This window comes from Rutidosis leptorrhynchoides, chromosome 2 (assembly GCF_046630445.1).
Source record: "Rutidosis leptorrhynchoides isolate AG116_Rl617_1_P2 chromosome 2, CSIRO_AGI_Rlap_v1, whole genome shotgun sequence".
In the NCBI taxonomy this organism is placed as follows: Eukaryota; Viridiplantae; Streptophyta; class Magnoliopsida; order Asterales; family Asteraceae; genus Rutidosis; species Rutidosis leptorrhynchoides.
The window spans coordinates 635505991-635509782 of record NC_092334.1 but is presented as its reverse complement, the minus strand read 5'-3'; positions in this window follow the sequence as shown (position 1 = coordinate 635509782).

Sequence of the window (3792 nt, the reverse complement as noted above, 5' to 3'; positions counted from 1 at the left end):
ATATAAACGGCGTCGCAAAATTCTAAAGCGCCTAAATCTTAATCTAAAGAAAAAACACTTAAGGGATTTTACGGCAAAGCCTAAAAACTAGAAATATAAAAATAACTACCCAAAAACTAATCTTAAAATTAATTACGAACGATAAATATACAAATTACAAATTAAACGATTAAAATATATAATTTATTACTAAAATGATAGAAATACAAATTTTATAAAAATATTATTTTTATATTTATATTATATAAAAATATTAAACTATATAATTAAAAATAATAATTACACTTAAAATTACTAATTATTATTAAAACTAAATGCTAGCTAATTAATAATAAATAATTAAACCCTAATTAATAAATAATAATAAATATTAATAAACCCTACCATCATAAATGCGTACCAGGTTTGTGGCCTGTCAGGTCGACTCATGCGACCTCATGATTTTTTAGCGCTGGGGTCATGCGATCGCATGGCCCAGGAATTCCAGAACTGATTCGAGCTGGTACCAGTTTCGGCCCAAATTATATTTTTATTTGATTTTTGATTTTAATAAATAAAATATTTATAGAATATTTATATAAAATATAATTATCTTATATTTTAAAATCTTAAAAATAAAAGTACTTTTTAATTTAATAAATAAAGTCTTAAATATATATATATATATATATATATATATATATATATATATATATATATATATATATATTTTCTTTTTATTATTTTTAACACTTATTATAAATACAAAATTATTTTTATGAAATAAGAAATAATATATTTTTACAAAAATGTAGTTTTACTAAAATATAGCGTAAAGATATAGCGTTTCGCCTAGTCCCCGGCAGCGGCGCCAAAAACTTGATGTGCGAGCGGAGGTGTACGAAATAATATTATATTTTTTTTACAAAATACGATACAAATTACACAAGTTTTATTTATTTATTTATGGAATATACCTAAACCTTGCTACAACATTTATAGGCAGTGTACCTAATCGTAGACTAGTGTAGTTTTAGTAAGTACAGTTCGTTCCACAGGGAGCTAGCTGAGTTTAACGCTATATTTTTAAACTATATTTGTATATATATATATATATATATATATATATATATATATATATATATATATATATATATATATATATATATATATATATATATATATATATATATATAAGTAGTAATATTATTATAAAAGGGGGGTTTACCATTTAATGATCGGTTTATCGATTTTAAATAAAGCGTAAAGATAAATGACGATAATTAAAATGCGTAAAATAAATAACAATGACGAAATATAAAATTGTAAATAATAAAATGACAGTAATTAAAAGTATGATGAGAAACACAATAAAAGAATTATGCTTATTTAAACTTCCGTAATCATGATGTTTGATGTTTTGATTTTAATTTATTTATCTGGGTTAATTGTCCTTTGTCCTGGATTTATTTGATACCTATGTGGTTTTTGTCCTAATCCATCAGTCATAATTATAAAATGCTCGTCGAATTAACCTTACTCCCGAAGTTAAATATTCCAACTAATTAGGGATTCGAACTGTAACAAGGTTTTAATACTTTGTTTAATGATTACACCAGGTTATCGGCTGCGTGTAATCCAAGGTTTTATTACTTTGTTAACAATTACACCAATTATCCTTGTATGTAATCCACCCATGTTTTAATGAGATATGAATATTAATTTACCCACTTGATCAGAATGAATAATCAATTACCCAACCCAAATAATTAATTAAATGATCGTAAAAGATGTCGTATAAACGTCACTAAATAGGACATACATAATCATTTTAATAATTATTAGATTAACTAATTTGAAGATAGGTTCGACAGGTTCCAATGAGTTGTCGCTCAATTAGACAATACCCCCTATTTATTAATAGTCATAGTCCAATGCCCACAAGTGTCGATCTTTTGTCCAAACCTTAATTATGGTACAAAATCTAATAACCCTGTCTTAATATTTAGTCTAACATCACGATTACTTTGGCTCAAATAAGCATAATAATAACTTAGTTAGGAGACATTAATTTAAAAAGGAAGAACATAGCTTACAGTGGTGATTAATTGCGTAGCGTTACACGGACAGAGTTCCGACTTAAAACCCGTACAACATTCCTTACAATAACCCAATTATTATTAAACTTAATTTAGAATTAAAATTATAATTAAAAATATAATTATGATTACAGAGGAAGAAGAAGAAAAAGGTATATATTACTCGTTCAATTCGCTGCCTTTTATAGATGTGAGCTGAAATTGGGATCCATGCGATCGCATGGGTTCCCTTTGTTATTTCCATACGATCGCATGGACAGGCTGGCCAGCGTACATTACTTTGTTTTCTAGTTTTGCTGACGTTTTATTATATATAATATAATATATATATAATTTTAAGAATTATTTATATATTATATTTTATTTATGTGCATAGTTGACTTGTCATTTTTGCTCCGTTGTGTCGCGCATTGATAGTTGGTTTATGTCCCGGTTCCGGATTTTCGAACGTCCTTGCGTACTATTTAATATCTTGTACTTTGCATTTTGCAACTTGTACTTTTGTAATTTTGAGATGTTTCTCATCAATATTTCAAACCACTTGGATTATACTTTGTACTTTTTAGCTTTTTGGTCATTTGCGTCTTCAAATCGTCGTTCTCTTCTTTTGTCTTCGCACTTATTTATTTAAACGAATATTACATAAAAATAGAACAATTACAACTAAAAGATTTACATATTGAAAGGATATTGTGCCTAATTATATGTTCATTTGGAGCACTATCATATTCTCATCCCAAAAGATTTAAAATAAAAAAATGGGACTATAACTCACCTTAACGAAAATGAAGTAACCACACAAAAATGTGAACCGCAAATGAAGTAAGTGATCAAGAATGATCACAACACCGACCTATAAATAAAACAGGTCGATATAAATAACTAACTTAGGTCAAGTCTTAGTATGATAGCTATAGTACTTATTGCAAGTTGACATAGAACAACACTCAGTATGCTTCGGTTTGATCAGAATATCATAAGGACACGTACTTTCTATTTTTAGAAAGTTTCTATTTTTAGAAAGTTTCTTTTTTAGAAAAGTTTCTATTTTGGGAAAGCTTCTATTTTATGAAAGTTTCTATTTTTAGGAAAGTTTCTATTTTTAGGAAAGTTTCTATTTTTAGAAAGTTTATATTTTTGGAAAGTTTCCATATTTAGAAAGTTGCTATTTTTGGAAAGTTTATAAGTTAGGAAAGTTTCCTTAATTAGAAAGTCAACAAAAGTCAACCAAATGTCAAAGTCAACTAAAAGTCAACTCAAAAGTCAACCTTGGTCAAACATAGTCAACATCAATTGTTAAAGTATAAGTTATAACAATAATATAAGTTATAATGTTATTTAAAGTAATATTTGTATAATCATGTCATATCATAAGTTTAATTGAATTAAATCGAATTATAAAGTTAATATAAGTTTAAATGATATAATAGATATAACATAAGTATTTAATTAATTAATTAAATATTAATCATATCGTAAGTATTATTAATTAATAATGAATTATTAATTATAATATAAGTGTCTTGAATTAATTATGAATTGTTACACATATCATAAGTATATTAATATAACTATTAAACCATAAGTATTTAATAATAAAATTGTATTATAATTATAATTAAATAATAACTAAGTCTTATAATAAATAATTATATAATTAACCTATATTATAAGTCTTGATATAATAATCTCATAACATAAGTTTTATACTTAT